Source organism: Lepisma saccharinum, chromosome 1, assembly GCF_977018435.1.
Source record: "Lepisma saccharinum chromosome 1, izLepSacc3.1, whole genome shotgun sequence".
NCBI classification, from domain to species: Eukaryota; Metazoa; Arthropoda; class Insecta; order Zygentoma; family Lepismatidae; genus Lepisma; species Lepisma saccharinum.
Genome location: NC_139229.1, coordinates 147,735,414 through 147,754,349, shown reverse-complemented (window position 1 = coordinate 147,754,349; position 18,936 = coordinate 147,735,414). Strand labels below are relative to the sequence as shown.

Sequence of the window (18,936 nt, the reverse complement as noted above, 5' to 3'; positions counted from 1 at the left end):
AGGAATTTATAGAATTGCATTGTATAGGTACCTGATTTAGCTAACCACACATTAAAACAGGAACACTCTTAATAACAGCTTCTGAAAGTTCATATACGAGAGGCATTCTGAAAAAAGCTTCAATGGTACCTGTACGCAGCACTAGTGGTCAGAGAGCGACAAACACACATGCAGGCAGGAAGAAGTGGCATGTAGCTGTAATCTGGTACAGTTGCAATTCAGCCGTTTTAGGACAGTTCTAGGTTAAAGATTGCAGCTCTCATACAGTCTCCCACAGACTGCGATGTAGCCTACATGTAGTAATAAGATTCTTCCACGCTCAGAATTTGGCAAAGAGCCACCAGCAATCATGTGAGGTGTGCAGACCGGACGTCGTGAGTGACAGTATGGTCAGACGATGGTGCAGACGATTCATGGAAGGCCAATCGAATGTGCACAACACCATTCAGCTGATACACGCAGACCCTTTGCAACACTTCGGGTGAGAGATCTTGGACCAGTCCCTGTACAGCCCTGGCCTTGCATGTACCGACTTTCATCTCTTTGTTCAACTGAAGAGGTTTTTGGCAGGGCAACGATTTGACACCTACATTGCGGTAGAGATAGCTCCAGTCTTAGCTGTCAGAGACATACAGTGAGTGCAGAAAGTATTTGTACACTGTCATTTTTCATGAAAACCGGCAGAAAAGGTGATTTTGACTTGTAAAGATCACCAAACTTCGAAAAGACAATAGAATGCACATCGATTTCCGTAACAAAACTGATCTTAACATTAATACATACGCAAACCATAAACATAATATACACACAAACCACAAGCGACATGTACAAAAAGTATTTGTACACCCAGGAGCTCGGGAAGAAAAAGGTTACTGTAGTGCGGATAGGAGCAAGATTTCTGTGCACACATCACACCAGAGCTGCTAATAGCCAATTGCTGCAGCCAAATGGAACGGGAGAGTGGCAGTGTGCGACACACAGTCAAAATGGGGCACAAAGCGAAAGAGACAACAAAGTGAGCGAAAGCTGATTATTAAATAGCATAATGAGTAAAAGTATACGGAAAAATTGCAGGACTTGTAAACAGACTCTGTTCAACCATTCAGATGATAATTCACCATTTCTCAGGGAGCAAAACGGTGGAGTACAAACACAGAAGTGGGTGACCACAGATGCTCAGCGACCGCAAAAAGCGTTTCATAGTGCATAGAATCAAACAAAACCACAAAACGAGTGCTCCGACAATAGCTACAGAACTTGGAAATCGAGGTGTGAATGTATCTGCAAGCACAGTGTGGACTGTATGCAAGAACCAAGGGTATCATGGTCTAGTATCTCTTAAGAAATGTTAAGCCAATCCTGCTAACAGGAAGAAATGCCTGCACTTGGTTATACTGCACTGGTTATATTTACCGATGAAAGCAAGTTAAACCCACTTCCGAAACTATTGTGACTTATCTTGATGGTTAGCAGCCAAGTGCAGGCCAAGATCAGTCTTGTGACGGGATAGATAAATCGTCGTTTCGAAGTTTGGTGATCTTTACATGTCAAAGTCACCTTTTCTGTCAGTTTTCATGAAAAATGGCACAGTGTACGAATACTTTCTGCATTCACTGTATGCCATGGGCATACAAAATTTAAAATGACAAATGCCAGAATAACGCTGATTATGCTGAGAATTAGATTAGGACTCACTGTTACTAATGCAATAAATTATAACGGATATTCTTGTTTTATTTATGCCTAATCGGTAGACCTTGATTTTTTTTCTTTCAAATTGGTGTATTTTCTAGCAAATATCTGAAATTATACCTTCATGGTGTTTTCAAACTAGTTTCAAATTGTAAGTCACATGGCCTTCACCTCTTCGTGCGAGTTTGATATCTTGAAAGTTATGTTGGGAAAGTTATTTTCCATACCCCCTTTTTAATTTTAAGGTAAGGGTTTTAGATAATGGAATTTTCCCCGTATATACTGAAGGGTGCATAATGACCATAAGTGGCGACACACCAAAAAAATTTAAATCAATAAATCTCACGTGACAGATACTATACATATTATATTATATTATTTTGGCACCAAAAGTTGGCATTAGCTTCTTTTGACTTGTTAGTGTCAAGTTTCCCAAAATTCGCGTTTTTGTTTTAGAACATTTTTCTGCCAAATATACCAAAACTTAATACTTCTATTGTGCTTTTGAACTATTATTTTAAATTGTAGGTCACATGGTCCATGTATTTTTGTGACAATTTGATATGTTAGAACAGATATTTGAGTAAGTAAAAAAAAAGGAAAGTGCTCCCGTGCACTTTGCTATGAAGGTGTATAGGGGTGTGAAGTTAGGGACCCACACTTTCTTGATCACGGATGAAGGTGGGGGTGATGTGATAGCACCACGCTCCTTGTTACGTTTATCCCTCAAAGTTTCCTCCAGATACCCCGCTTGATATAATGCTCGGTGGGCACCGGAGCAGTTTGAATAGGTGGAAAAGATCCCGGTTCTCCACCACAGGGGAGCGACCCCAGGTCAGATGCTCCATTATTTCTCGCTTGAAAAATCCCAATGGTCCGCACTTAGCTTGGTAATTCAAAACACATCTCGAACGACAACTACTGAAGATGTGGCTCCCATGTGATGGTATTGTGAAACCACAAGCAAAACAACTTGCACAGACCCACAACTCCTGTACACCATACTCCCACGAGGAGGGGAGGTGGAGAGTGGACAATGCTTCCTTATGGCCCAAGCTGAACTGAAGAAGGGAAAGGGCTTTTCGTCCAAGGTTTTTTCCTTGTGGTCGATCTATAGATACGCACTAGATCTCCTGTTAGAACCCTGCCATTTGCTCTGTGATGCAAATGGTTTTTGATAGAAGTTGAAAAAATCGTGGGAAATACATGATTTAATGTGGCTGTTGGAATTATGCCATGAATAACAAGCATTATAGTTAACTCTTGAATAAAATGTTGGAAAACTTGCATGTTCTATGTACACAAATATGGCCTAGAAAATACAATACTGTTGGATTTCATGAAATTTTTCGTTGTTTTAGGACATTTTTTAAAATAAAATCTCTAAAAATTCCAACAATTCACATTTTATGCCAAATTCGCATTATTTCGATATTTCGAACAGGCGAAAAATGTGTCCAGACATCACTGCATATTCATAAACACAACTTCGCAGCAATTAACACTTTTCACGTTTGCGAAAAATCAATGTCCCTATTAATTTGAAATTATTTTCCTGCCACCACTTATATAAATCAGTAGATGGAAACTGAAAATTTAGCAGGGCTGGCTTGTCGCCAAATGAATATAAAAAGTGCATGGACTTATCTATGCTTTTCCACTAAATAAATGGTTAACACGTGACCACTAGCCCTAGGACTAGCTACTGGCACAGAGAGAACCTTCCAAGGTCTATCCTCTCTCCCTAGAAACGTATGAATGCCCGCCCCGCTCTCCAATTGGGTCCCTTTATAGAGACCACAAGGAAAAAAAAAACCTTGTACGAAAAGTCCCCACGCAGATTTTCCTTCTTCCTTTAAGCTCGGGACATAAGGACGCATTGTCCACTCTCCACCTCCCCGTGGGAGTACGGTGTACAGGAATCGCGGGTCCGTGCAGGTTGTTTTGCTTGTGCTTCCACTATACATACGCGATTCGAAAACAGACCAGTAAACTGGAATTTTTCACCCTCTACAGGTTTGAAGGGACAAGATTTTAAAATTAACAGCCTTCTGCAAGCGGGCAAGGATCACGTAGTGATTCTATCATTACAAAATGTATATTCCTTCCACATGGAAAACACTACATGTCATGTGTAGTGGCCTTGTTTAAAACACTCAGCTGCAGACATAATTTCGGACTGGTTTGATACCTGGTGGATGCACATAGTGGTTCTGATCGCAATTTAGGTTCAGTCCAGATTACCCTTTCTGTGCATAAAATGGACTTAAAACAACAACTCATCTCAGTTCAGTAATTTCAGACTCCTCTGAAAATTTTTTTCTACCTCTCGTGTTATTCAAAACACCGGTAAATGGTGACGAGCCATAATCTTCCATTACCTAAGTTTTATTGTGTTGCACATGAAGAATTTCACTAAGCAGCACTTTAGGTGGAATATGTAAGCTTTGGGGTTAGTTGTGGGAATGCTCCTATGGTTTAACGTGGTGACAATGAGAAAGCCGCAAGTATTGACACTAAGTCAAACGATTCTAAAATTTCCTGCACATACAAAATTAATTTCAATGTTTTATTACAGCGATGATATCTTAAATTTTAGGAACACACAGCATCTTTAGAGTGACACCTCAGCTATATTTTATATTTTGTTTAAACTAATTTTGCCTTGTGCTCATCTGAGCCCTGCCTGTAACATGTGTCCGGCTACATTTACTTACTGAAGAACAAAATATTTACTGTACGTCCACATATTTGTACTTAGTAGTCATCACAACCCCCCTCTCTCTCTCTCTCTCATAACAGTGGCGGCACCAGAATTAACCATCTAGGGGTGCGGGGAATACGGAATCAAATTAAGGGGATGCGATGTTGAAAATAAAGAAAACATGAACCAAACATGTACATATGTTAATACCAATCAACTTTTTATAGATTTCCATAAAAAACATGCCATTGAAAGTGAATTCTACCACAGCAACTGGCTTAATTTTTGAGAATTTGTGTTATTTAGCACCCACTTTATACCACCACCTTTGACCAATTGCGACGATGAGGATAAATGATTGGATGACACTGAATGAACACAAGGCTGGGACTCTAACCAATGAAATTCAGTGGCGGGAGCAACATTCAACCACTTATTGAACTGTGCCAAGGCAGTGCTTCATTTTTTGCAAGATTTTATCACAGCCAACAAATTTGAAACTGACAAAGCTTGTTCAAGGAAGGCCGAAGGCATACCATATTATTTGCACACTTCAAGAAAGTGGTTATAAAATTTAAACTGAAAACGACAAAACGGGCCATTTGAATAAAGAAAAGGGGAAACAATTCTTGACAACAATGCTGACGAAAGGAAGACAGCAGCCGCTGATCTTTGTAGAGGCTGCCGCTACTACATCAAAGCAGTGTTGTTACGTTCCCATTTGTAAATCTTTCTTGGTGACTCGAAGACAACATCCACATTGTGCAAAGTTGATGTTCTTCCTCGCTTCTTCGTTATATGCAAGATTTTTTAAAAACTTGCAAAGTTTCCAATGTTTACCTTACTTTGTTTTTCAATGTCCATTCAACAGGCACTTACACCACCATCACTTCCACCTGCTATTGTACCGCACGTAGGCCACTGATCCTCAATGTCATTCATAATGAATGCAAAACCAAATAATCTGTATACAATACACCAGTGAAGATGCAATTGACCGCATTGGAGGGCCAGGGGTATGTAGGAGGCAACAGGAAGCTCTGACCTTGACTGGACCGTTTTCGTGGCAGGGAACTCTAGTACAATGGTAACACAATTTCATTTCTATGGATAAATTTTAATTGGAACATCCTCCGAAATAGGCCTATATATTTTTTTAAAATGGTGTAAATTGTGTTTTCATCATTTGTGAACAATTATGAACAACAGTCATTAGTACAAGTTCTTTTTGAGATTATCACTTTAACCGACAATTCTTCGCAAATGTGAATTTTAACCAAAATAGTATTAATAGTTTGTGAATCGTTAGTGTACTTTTATGTATGAACTGCAATGCTAATACAGTTTAACTGTGAATTACAATAATAAATTGAAGTTCAAGTTCAATGCCTATTTTATGCCCTCTTTATTTATGGTGTCTTTTTAAGTGCCACTTTATGTGCCTATTTCAATCATTTTTGGTGCCTCTTTGCCTGCCTATTTGAGAGGTTTGTAGTGCCTATAAACCTGCATCCTACTTATCACAATTCATCCTTATGTTCATGATTAGCCAAAAGTGGAATAAAAACTAAGTTAAATAAAACAAATAGATTAATGTAATCTGCCGCTCAAATAATAAAGTATGGGCAATAATAAATTCCTTCTTAATTTAAAGGTATAAAATACAATATATCATGTACAAAGCTAAGTACACACAGAGCAATTGAAGGGCATTAGCAAGAGACACAAATGAGAGAAATAGGAAGATTATATCAAGATTGACACAGAAAAGATAGGAATAATAGCCAAGAGGCTTTACAACAGGTGACAACATCGATTGATTGATTTGCTTTATTTTACTTCACCTTTTGTGCCACTTTTGGCTAATTTCCGAAGATTAGAATGACAAATATTAAAAGAATATTTCTATTATAAAACACAATAAAAATATCCGATAAAAAGTCACTTACTTACGATAATGTGAGTATCCTTTTTTGATAATGCTACGTTTCGGAGGAACAACCGCCTCCTTCTTCAAGCATTTTAAGCATGAGTCACAACCATGCTAAGTCAAGTTTATCATTCAAGGAAACTGTTATGCAGGTTGGAATGAAGATAGAGAATTTGATAAAACTTGTTCCCTTTTAAAAATATATCCTTACCCCTTGTCATTGTTCATTAAGAATCCACAAAAACAGATTAAAACGGATAAAAATTATAAAATCGAAACCCCCTGCCCTGTGTTAGATGGGAACAAGTATACCTTCTTTTCTTTCACCCATTCCTTCACATTATTTTACTTCCTCATGTTTTACCTATGATCGTTTTCAAGGTATACTTGATCCGATCTGACAAGCAAAATAAAATGGTAGTAATAGGCAAATATACTTATGAAAGAAAAATGGAGGAATGTTTTTGTTGTGAAAACTTTGGAAAGATTAAAGATAACCCAATAAACAAAATAAAAAGGGGTTGAAGCCAGTATAACCTTGGCTAGATCTACAAAAAAGAAATTAATTGAAAATTGTAAGGAAGGCACTATCCCAATTGCATTTGGGATCCCCAAAACTCATAAGGAACCCCCTTAAGACCAATCATACCAATGTATACGCATCCAGGATATTTCTCGTCTAAAACCTTAGTCAAGCAAATCAGGGGAGTGGGGGGTGAAAAAACCGAACACAGCGTCAGCAACTCATGGGAAGTGAAGAAAAAGGTTGAGAAATTGGTAATTACACCCCAAGATAAAATTATGAGCTTTGACATTGTAAACCTATACCCTAGTGTCTCTAGAGATAAGGCAGCAGATTGCCTACAAAGATGGCTAATGGAAATAGGGATGGATGTAGTAACAGCATGGGAATATGTAAGATGGTTTCAATTAGTTACAGGGTACAGCTCACGAGAAGATCCCCAAACGAGGGGTGACGGGGAGCGGGTGTGAACGGAAGGACCGGTTCATTTGCAGATTTTAAAGGTAGCAGAAAGCCTTCCGCTACGGCTTTTCGAAGTGCGTGGGAGGTTTTTTTCGTCAATCACGCATAGCGTGTTTCCGCAGCAACAGGTTGCTGCTTTTCTTTCAGTGCCCAGATTACTTTTGTATTGCTTATCTTGTGCATTATTTAAACTGTATTTCAAAGAAAGTTTGAAGGCAAAGGTTCAACAATTTTTCTTTGTTGCAAGAAAAGTATTTTCTTTGCACTTGCAACTAAGAGTGTTGTATTTCTTTACTTTGAAATTGAAAACTGAAGCAATATTAACAATTATTTACAAATAACATTTTGTTATTAATCTTGAAGTTAAGCAGTTGTCTACACCCCAAATAATCGGATATTTCCAAATTTTCCTAAAAACCCACCCGGAGCATTTTTAGTACCCGAAAAACAGGATTTGTCCGGGTAAAAGAGAACTTCCGGTAACCCTAAACGACTTGCGTCGTTGCACCAGTTACAGCGAGCCCACATGTGTTTTTCACTCAGGGTGCACATCCCCGACCCTAATAGTGGTCGCCTGCCACTACGTCACTTCACTTCCGTCAGGGATCTTCTCCTGAGCGGTCAACTATTTCGGCTTTAACAATAAAATCTATTTACAGAAGGAAGAGCTACCTATGGGGAACCCGGTATCTGGGATTATCTCCAGCATTTTTCTGCACTGTATAGAAAAAACAGCTTTAGGACAAATGGAAAATGAAATCAATTTTTTTTGGAAGGTACGTAGACTATATACTAATAGGGGGGAAAAAATGGTTGATTAGAATGTTTAACATTTTGGGAGAGCAAGAAGTTCGTATCAAGTATAGGACTGGAGTATTTCATAAAGCACTAGCGGGGAATATTTATATTAAGAAAGAATCAGAACATGCAGGAAGAACGAAAAACAAGTTTTCTTGAACTTTTACAGAAGAGCAAACAGGCTATGTAACCAAAAAGACAAACTGTTGAAAGAGGAAGAATGGATTATGAGAACAGAGAACAGGAATGGTTATAGAGACAATGAAATGAGAAAAATAAGATGTGCTTACAATATTTGCGAAAGGGAAAAAAGAGGGAACTTAAAGTAAGATGGAAAGAGCATGATAAAGATATCAGTGACGCAATACCTAGGACTAGCTATCAGAGCACTTCCTAGAGAATCTACACAAAATTAAGAAGAGAGGTTATTATAAGCGAAAGTAATACCATTAATAGGAATGTATACGAGGCAGCCAACATTTGTAAAGATAGGAGTAACAAACTGAATAGGAAAGATGAAAACCGACAAAATTTGGATTAACATGTTTAAACAATGGGAAAAAGACAAAAAGAGGAATAAAATAGGTTTCCAGGTAACCCCAGAAGTAATCTGCGCTGCACAGGAAATATGAGAGTTCGACCCAGAAATGATGGAGGAGGGAGGAGTAGACAAGCGGGGAAATAGCCTGTGTCAGCTTCCTGCATTCCACACGGGAGCAATAGCTGATGACTACACGCACGGCAGGGGGTTTCGATTTTGTAACTTTTATCCGTTTTAACCTGTTTTTGTAGATTCTTAATGAACAATTACAAGGGGTAAGGATATATTTTTAAAAGTTAACAAGTTTTATCAAATTCTCTATCTTCATTCCAACCTGCATAACCTTTTCCTTGAATGATAAACTTGACTTAGCATGGTTGTGACTCATGCTTAAAAGTGCCTGAAGAAGGAGGCGGTTGATCCTCCGAAACTTAGCATTATCAAAAAAGGAGACTCACATTATCGTAAGTAAGTGACTTTTTATCTGATATTTTTATTGTTTTATAATATAAATATTTTTTTAATATTTGTCATTCTCATCTTCGCAAATTAGCCAAAAGTGGCACAAAAGGTGAAGTAAAATAAAGCAAATCAATCAATCGATGTTGTCACCTGTTGTAAAGCCTCTTGGCTATTATTCCTATCTTTTCTGTGTCAATCTAGATATAACCTGTATTTTTTAATACAGGGTGTCCAGCTTAGACCTTTAACATTACAAAACAGTATAACTTTAGTTACATTCAACTTCAAATGAAACTTGTTTGTATGGGACTGACAACTGTGGCCATTTGCAAGAATCACCAGTACTTCGAGTTGACGTGACGTGCATGCGCGTGTAAAGCATAAATTCCAAGATGGCGGAGTGGACGGTTCAGCAGAAACTGTTCTGCGTTCTTTCACTGGCAGCAAACAAATCTCTGAGGCTTGGTTCAATGTGCTTTTCGGCGTGAATTCAATCTTCAACGTGATGACAATGTTCCTTCCTATTTGAGTATTGTTAAGTGGGATAAACAATTAAGAGAAACTGGAAGTGTTGTGTCGGTGCGCGGGAAGTACGCGAAGGGGGAGGTATCAGGAAAACATTGAAATGATTTGCATTGCATTCACAAGAAGTCCAAGAAAATCAATAAGATGTGCAAGTTTAGAGCTCAACATTCTCAGTCTACTATCCATGACGTTGCGCACAAAAGGTTACGTCTACGGGCGTACAAGATCCAGTTAGATTATCCTGATGATAAACCTAAAAGACAGAAGTCTTCGGGCAAAATGTTAACCGAAATTGACAACAACATTGCTTTTCTGGACAAGGTGTGCTTTTCTCACGAAGCTGCATTCCACATGTGTGGCAAAGTTAACAAGCAAAATTGCTGTATTTGGAGAAGTGACAATCTTCATGAGTTTCGTGAAATTATGAGAGACTCACCAAAAGTTAATGTGTGGTGTGGGTTAATGGAAGAGAAGATAATAGACCAGTTCTTCTTGCTGAAGAAACAGTGAGAGAACGAATTATTTAGACATGCCTTAGCATTACACTGTGCCTCAAATGCCACCAGAAACCATTTTCCAAGACTGAGCCCCGGCACATTTTGCTATCATTGTACGAGAATTTCTCGATGAGCATATACCCAGAAGATGGATAGGAAGAGGATCTAAACCACTTGCCTGGCCTCCACGCTCGCCGGATCTTTCCCCCCTACTTTTTCTTTTTGGGGTTCATCAAGGACCAAGTCTACAGTATGCCCGTCGAGAACTTGGAAGATCTGCGTAACAAAATTCGTAAGGCGATTAACAATGTGACCCCTCAAATGCTAATGAATACCTGGACGGAATTGGAATATCGGTTTGACATCTACCGTGCCACGGGAAAGGGGGGGGGGGGGGCCTCATATCGAGGTTATGTGAAGTGCTGGTGCTGAGACAAAATAATGCAGAATTTTTCTACCAAAATGTAAATTTTGGTAATAACATTTGGTTTCTCTGCAAAATTATGCTCTATTGTAATGTTAAAGGTCTAAGCCGGACACCCTGCATTTGTCAAACTGTGAGTAATTCGCACAAAACAAATTATGAAGATTAGTGATTACATGATGAAATTGATAATGTACACTCACAAACATCCATACCCAGGCTGGGATTCGAACCCGGGACCCTTGGTGGGACAACATGGAGTCCCTTTTTCTAGAGTAGTGGATAGAGAATTTGAATCAGAAAATTTGGTGAACGGATTACCCATGCATGCTCATGTGTGTGTTAAAACAGAGAGAGTGGGTGGGAATACAAGCAGAGAAAAATGGTGGAAAGGATAAATAAGATACACAACAGCAAAGAAAAAGGCAAAAGAAATACAAAGGAGTTTGGGAGAGGGTGAGAGAATATATGTTTGTGAAACTCAAACTTTATCCACCAACCCAAATTTATCAGTAGCTTATTTTGCTCCTACAGAAAATTGTCTGTCAAAATTTTCTGGCATTGTCCCTAAGAGTAGCCGACTAAACCTAGTAATACAGTAATTTCCCTTTTATGAATTGATTGTTGCACTATGTTTTAACAATATACTTACATGCAGTGCTCGAAAATTTTCTTCAAAGCTAGGCGCCAGCTCTGAAAATCAAGCACCAGGAAACTACCTACTAGCAATTGTGCATACTACAGTGTGTTTCAAAAGTCGCACAACCCAAACTTTCAAAATGCACATCATGAAAACGGTAAGAGGCATTTACACCAGGTTTTCTGCACTAATCATGTACGCTATCACTGGGTTAATAAATTTGTGTTAGCATGTATCCAAATAAAAGCAATTACAATATTTTAAAAAATATTGTTAATTTGCTGAAAACTTCTGCGAACTGATTTTCAACAATATATACAAACTTAGAAATTTTCAGCGAAAAATGCAGGTTCGACCAGAAGTCAAACATGGGTCTCTGATATACCGTGCCATTGCTCTAACCACTGAGCCGGCCTGGCCTCACCCGATTTTTCGCTGTCGCAGTTTTACCTACGTGGAATCTTCTCTGCCAGTGCTACCACAACGGGATGTGTTGCCTTTGAAATACTGTAGACTTTGACGTTACCTGGTTTCCTCCCAGCGTAGAGATGTTAATTATTGAAGATCAGGCACACACAGGAAATTTACTACGTAGAAATTTTCAGTGAAAATTTTTTCACTGCACTACGTCAGAGAGTTTTATCAGTATGTGCCCACTAGTGTATTTGAAAGTGCCCACATTAGACACACCTATGCCCACCAGTAAGTTTTACAAAAAACAATAAATACATATTTTTTAAAAGTAATAATTATCACGTGAAATTGTTCAAACATCTATACCTTCAAATGCAAAGCTTGGTTCATCATCCATGCAAAAATTAATTATTCAGCTACAAATATTTTCATCTTCCATTAGAAAATTTAAAAAATACACTCTTAAAGTGTCCATGACTGTACAATTGACCCCATATGTTGTTTCCAAGATAAACTTCAAATGGGAGCAACAGAAAACAAAACAAAACAAAACCTCCAACTCTGCAAACAGTACTTCAATATAATCTTCCGAAGTTGTGTTTCAGTTCTATTTAGCCCCTATATTATACTTTCTGTAGTGTAGTGAAACTATTGTTGCATTAGAATTTTTCAGGAAAAAACCAACCTAGCACTTATAGAGGCCACATTCTGCTCAAGAGGCATTCCAGTGTTGCATGTGTGACATTTCACACATAAAATGTAAAGGTCTAGACATTAGATCAGATTAAAATATTAATTAACTGATATAATAGAATTATGATGTGCTTTGTGGTATCTACTAACAAAGGAAAAAGTTGAGTGTGATGACATAGCCTGAATGCGTAAAAAGCATCAACGAAAATGTGTTGTTGTATAAGTCCACTTTATGCAGATACGCTAATTGGGATTGGACTTTCAGTTTAACGTGGCATCCAAACCAGCCCAAGTTCCTTGTTTTATTGCGATTTCATCATGCTACAAATACAATTTTCACATGGTTTGATTTCGATGTACGTCTGTTAACACACACTGGGAAGTTTTAGTGATTACTTAAGGTTTTGTTCAATATATGCTTTTGTGGTTAGGTTTGAATCCCTTAGCATTAAAATAAAATCCCTAAATGCATTCTACTAAGATCCCAATTTACTTCTACATTCATTCCCACGCTTCTACGATATTTACTGTTGCTTGTCGACTGAGAATATCTTGTCCATGAGAAGTGCGTAAGGTAATTTTCAAGTTTCTTTTCAACATAAATAACATTTTTTCGAGTCCAAACAGTGCTCATTACCTTAAGGTTCAAATTTCATGTGACAATGATTTCCAAAATCCTACGATAATTAGTCTTTGTGCTAGGAAAAATCATACAACAATCTGAACAGTTACCTCCAAACCACTCTGTACCTCCACAGAGTATCAAAGCCGGTACCCCTTGATTCCAAGGTAACAACATTAGCACCTTGTCATCGAGGAGGTCCGAAAACTTGTGCGTGTGATCCTTTAAAAATGTAACAGAGTTTCACTTCACTTGTCTGTGAAGCATATAAGCTACACATGCTAGTAATTTTTGTTTGTGAAATATGTAAATTATATGCATTCACAAACATTTAAACTTTAATGCAAATTGTTCATTGTACTTATAATTTTGTGTTCTCTGTGGACAATATAGCATTCATTCATCGAGCAGCTAATGGCAGAGTTTCAAGTACAAAAATAACATCACTGAATGCAGGTTACAGCTCATGTATTCAATACAAATACTACGTACAGGAAAAAAAAACATTTGGTTCATTCCACATGAAATCACCCAATTGAAAGACAAAAAGTTGCTACAGTCACAGATTTGCTTCCATTTTTCTTTAATGATAGATACTTGGTCCAATATGAAAAAATATAGACTTGTCCACCAAATATGTTGAAAATTACAAATTCTTGAATATTTGAAGATTTTCAGAGGACCATATGACACAAAATATGCCATATATCGGAAACTGTGTGGAATATTGTGTTGATTTAGGTATTGTTGGAGAGGAGGACCGTTCTAACAGAAAATAACTGTGTTAGCACTCTTACCTGCTTAGAAAGTAGAAAAATCTTCAAAGCAAGTAATAAGTTGTGATGAAAAAAAACCTCCAATTCGGGTAATTGTTTGATAGGAAATCCCAGGTCTTACCACAATGAAAATTGTTACACAGCATACTCAATACATGTTCAACATAATATTAAAAAATCAGAAGGGTAACATTTTTGTTATAATAAAACTATCACAGGCTTTAGTATTCAATGTATGAGCCATTGTTTCCACTGAGAGTTATATTTATATAACTACTAACTGACTTACTATGCCATTTGCATGGTAGTTCATTAAAAATAAATATTTATATGTAACCAATAACATAAATGTACCTTTTTTTGCCCAATTATCCCCTTATCCATGGAATATTAATCTCTAAATTTTTTTTACAAGTACCTCTCAGAGTTTGTGCTGTAAATATCAAATTTCTACCAGGCCCCCCACCAGAGATACAAAAAAAAAGATAAAAAGGTAAAGTGTTCCCCTGTGCATAGCACCACGCCATGAAGGCGTATAGGGGGTGTGTGGGTAACGCCCCACACTTTCTTGATCCGGTCGTGAGTGGGGGGTGATGTGATCAGCATCAAGCCCCTGACCGCCTTTACCCCCCAGGGTTTCCCCCAGGTACCCATGTTATTCGACGCTGGGTAGGCGCCGGGGCCGCTTCCACCGTTAGAAAAGTTCCCGGATTTGAACCGGCCGGGGATCGAACCCGGGACCTTGAGCATGGTAGCCACCGCGGCCACCAGAGATACAGGGGGCTCAAATTTTGAAAAAAATAAAAACTAACATTTTCAAAGAGCTATAATTAAAAGAGGAAACAAGTAGCAGAGCTCCATTTTTTCTGCCGAAACTTTGGATGTGTGCGTTTCCCCTAAGAAAAAATATATATATAGCTTTGATGTGACATTACTTTCCTACTAAAGAAAAATCATAAACTTGGGTTTTTCTTGAAAATTGAATATCACTTTTGGCCTTAAATTTCAGCTATTTGCATTTGAGATTGTGAAAAAAGAATAAAGCTTGAAATGTACTACTGAAAACAAATGTTTTTTACCACAGCTTTCTATCATTTTTCTTTTAGCTGAGTTATCATAATTATCGCAAGTGTCTGAAAAAGCCAAAAATTCCAGAAGTCACGAAACAAAAAATGACCACATCTTTAAACTGTTAAGTTTTAGAAAAAGAATGCCTACTCTTGCATAGGAGTTACAACCACAAAAATATGAAAATTTTTAAAAAATGGTCAAGCAACCAGTGCTGGACAATTTGGTATGGACTGAACCACATGGGGTCATTCCATGCCAAACCATCCAATGATGGTTGCATGACCTTTTTGAAAAAAAATCATTTTTAGTACATAGGTTTGTACATGTTTCTAGATATCAAAACCAACGTTCAAAAAAATTTATTGTCTTTAGTTCTCCTGGAGCAGCCATTTTTCCAACATGGCGCATGGCTTTTTTTGCTCATGTAGCAGTATACAGAAACCTTAATATCTCAAAAACCATTAAAGCTAGAGACCTGAAACAAAATTAATTTTGTAGCTAATGAAGTATACTTCCTATGATATTCAGGTATGTTTTGCTTGAAGTTACCTCGTAAGTACGAAAATTATGGTGGAAAATGGGGTAACAAGTTAAAAAATTACATTTTTAAGCCAGATTTTTTTAATGAAGGGGTTTAGTCTAAAGCTTGATTTTTTTTTCATGTGTAGACCTACCTGCAGTGTGGCTGTAAATAAAATATCAGTGCTTAGAAATGCACACCTTTTTTACAGCATGGTCTCAAACATGGCCGTTCATTGAATTTTGACAGTTTTCGGGGTTAAATATCTCAGATGGGTTCCCTTTAAAAATTCTGAAATTTGGCACATAGGAAGCCCTTCATGAACCTAACTCAGAGTAAAAATCTCAACTTTTAGATTCAACTCGTTTTGGTCAATATGAGGTAACGTATGTCACCTAATTTCTGACGTTGCAAAGTAAGGTTAAACTACATTCCATACTTAGAATAATGAAGTATTTTCTTTTTCTTTTTTAATTTTGGGTTAAATAAAGGTTCAGAAAATATAGTAACGTTAGGTTTTAATACTTTACTTAACATAAATTGAAATTACAAGGTACGACAATTGAAAATCTGCGAAATCTAATTGCAAAAGGTTTTGATTTATTAGGTAACCATGGCCAGTTAGTGATTTTAGCTCCAGTTTCCTATTCATTCTCTTTGTTAAATCAAGCAGAATTCTTTGTTCTTTCACTAAGTTCCTAAGTAAATTATCAGAAACCTTCAGTTAATCACATATATTTGGACCTAAAAGGGATGAGGAGACAGGTGAGTGGAGAAGGTTACATAATTTAGAACTACATAATTTGTATTCATGTCCAGATATTATCAGAATAATTAAATGAAGAAAACTTAGGTGGGCAGTTTATGTGGCACGAATGGGAGAGGAGTTTACAGGATTCTTGTTGGGAAACCTAATGGTAAGAGACCTGTAGGAAGGCCAAGAAGAAGAAAACGTTGAGATGGACCTAAAGGAAATCGGTAGGGATGGAAAAGAGTATATATTTCTTGCTCAAGATAGGGACAGATGGAAGGCCTATGTTGCTGCAGCCATGAACCTTCAGGTTTAAGAAGGCTAGAGAGTTAGTTAGTTAGTCAAGTGGTAGCAGTCAAACTGATGATTCTGACCTTTTCTACATTAGTTTTTGCTAATTTACATTTTTCTTTGTGCAATTTCCATGTTATGATTTTACTGGCCATGCAAACGATTGTCACACTTGCCTTCCATTTCTTCAGTTATAATACTTTGTGAAAAGCAACTTTCCAGTTTCCTTTGCACTCCTTGTATGATGTGAATAGTTTTTCGAGGAAGGGCACGTTATTGTTTTTCTGCAATCAGCATCCTCAGTTTTGAAACAGGAGATACATCAAAAACAGAACAGACGTTATGCATTTCCTTTAGTTTTTCTTGTGTTGGCACAAAGACATCATTTCCATTGTGGCATTTAAGTGAGCGACTTTCTCCAGATATAAAATTTTACTCCAACATGTCAGGCATATTGATTTAACTGGTATAAGGCTTACTTGATACTTTTTTGCCTTACCATATGATGCAAATTGATTTTAAAAATTCCCTTACTTAAAGAAAAAGTTAAGTGGTACTTCTGAAGATCACAACATATTTTACCATATAAAAAACTATTTTCAATGGTATTTGCATATTGTCTCTAAGCCATCCAACTGTAGTCTTGACCTACATCATTTTCACTGAATTCGTTAAGATTAATTAGGTCTTTGGGGAACCTTACCAAAAGTGTATTTGTGACAGTCCTCTCCAGTTAAAAATTCTACAGAACACTCCATTTCCAGTCACAGAAAATGATCATTCACAAGTCACTACTCTCAGCACATTAGGCAAAGGAAGAATGACAGCACAGAGATTGTCCATGCACAGATCAATTTCAGGTTTGCCTCACATCCTATCAAAACATGTCTCTGAATCTTCTGCTATGCATGACTCACATCTACTTCAACAAATGTCTTTTCTTGAGGAATATATATATATATATAAAAAGTGAAAGAGGAGAGAGGAAACACTCACCCGACAAAGAAAAAATTCAAATTTTCGTGATGGTATGTCACATCTTCAGGAGTAGAGACATATTGTATAACTAAGTGACTAGAGGGAAAAGTAAGCATGACCTGCAGTGTTGCCAGGTCCCGAAAGGAAAAAAAAGTGTTGACAGTACCACAAAAAAAAATTGTTCTTTTGCCTGGCTTGTCGAAAACTGTGAGTGGTGGGGGGGGCTGGTTGGGAAAAGGTGGTGGTGAGGGTGAGGCTAGGGGATGAGGGGCGTTACTGGGTGGCCTTGTTCAGGCCTGGAGATATATTCTACCAGCTTTGACCCTACAAAATAAATTAAATAGCCTACTTTCAGTGGAGTGCCCATGGAGGGGTTGGTTGGGGGTCATAACCTAATACCTTTAGCATAGTATCCCATCAACAATTACGTCATAGGCAGGATAATGTGGCAAAAACAGGGCTTTATTCTTAAAAAGTATCCCTTTCGAAATTCCTGGACATGCCACTGCCTATCTTAAGCTGCATGTACTGCTACATTTAAAAAAATGGGGTGAAGCTCAGTTTTGGAGCTGACAATACCAACTGGTCATTGGTACCTAATAAATCAAACCTTCTGCAATGAGATTTCGCAGATTTTCCATTGTCATACCTTGTAATTTCAATTTCTGGTAAGTCAAGTATTAAAACCTTATGTTACTATATTTTCTGAGGCTTTATTTAACCCAAATTTAAAAAGAGAAAGAAAAGACTTCATTACTCTAAGTATGGAATGTAGTCTAACTTTACTTTGCAATGTCAGAAATTAGGTGACATACGTTACCTCATATTGACCAAAACGAGTTGAATCTAAAAGTTGAGATCTTTACTGTGAGTTACGTTCATGAAGGGCTTCCTTTGTGCCAAATTTCAGAATTTTTCAAGAGGACCCATCTTAGATATCTAACCCCGAAAACTGTCAAAATTTAATGAACGCCATGTTTGAGCCCATGCTGTAAAAAAGGTGTGCATTTCTAAGCACTGATATTTTATTTACAGAGACCCTGTAGGCAGGTCTACACATGAAAAAAAAATCAAGCTTTAGACTAAACCCCTTCATTAAAAAAATCTGGCTTAAAAATGTAATTTTTTAACTATTGCTACCCCATTTTCCACCATAATTTTCGTACTTGCGATGCAATTTCAAGCAAAACATACTTGAATATCATAGGAAGTATACTTCATTAGCTACAAAATTAATTTTGTTTCAGGTCTCTAGCTTTAATGGTTTTTGAGATATTAAGGTTTCTGTATACTGCTACATGAGCAAAAAAAGCCATGCGGCATGTTGGAAAAATGGCTGCCCCAGGAGAACTACAGACAATAAGTATTTTTGGACATTGGTTTTGATATCTAGAAACATGTACAAACCTGTTTTGATATCTAGAAACATGTACAAACCTATGTACTAAAAATGAATTTTTTCTAAAATGGTCATGGAACCATTCTTTAAAAAATTGGTTGATTTGACATGGAATGACCCTATGCACTCTGGACAAAAAGAACTGAAAGTGGATAAACATCATAGTAAAACTTTTCCAACGTATTCAACATTTCTAACAATATTATGTGTACGGTAATTTGAG

The 18,936-nt window shown here is 37.4% G+C and overlaps 1 protein-coding gene across 1 annotated transcript in view; it reads right to left on the bottom strand.

Annotated features, from left to right (window-relative positions):
- Positions 1–18,936, bottom strand: part of HnRNP-K (Heterogeneous nuclear ribonucleoprotein K) — a 101,776-nt gene that overhangs the window by 80,091 nt on the left and 2,749 nt on the right. The gene's annotated exons all lie outside the window — the stretch shown is intronic.